The sequence below is a fragment of the Myotis brandtii genome, unplaced genomic scaffold (assembly GCF_000412655.1).
Source record: "Myotis brandtii unplaced genomic scaffold, ASM41265v1 scaffold421, whole genome shotgun sequence".
NCBI lineage: Eukaryota > Metazoa > Chordata > Mammalia > Chiroptera > Vespertilionidae > Myotis > Myotis brandtii.
This window is the reverse complement of record NW_005366140.1, coordinates 978,015-978,287: the sequence shown is the minus strand read 5'-3', so window position 1 is coordinate 978,287 and position 273 is coordinate 978,015.

Below are 273 nucleotides of genomic sequence, written 5' to 3'. Positions count from 1 at the left end.
GCCCCCCCCGCCATCTTTCCTAGCGCCGCGCTCGCTTCCGGGCAGAGGCCCGCCTCACTTTCGAAGTTTCACTTCCGGTGAACCCTGGGCGCCGCCATGGCAGCCGGAAGTACTAAGAGCCAGACCACCGTCAGGGGCTAGGTCCAGAAGGGGCGATTCAGGGTGCCGCCATGACAGGTTTGGCCGGAAGGAGAGGCAGGGCGCCGCCATGACAGAGAGGATAGGGAGGGGCTGGGGCGCCGCCCGCCCCGCCACTCCTGCCTGAGACCAGAA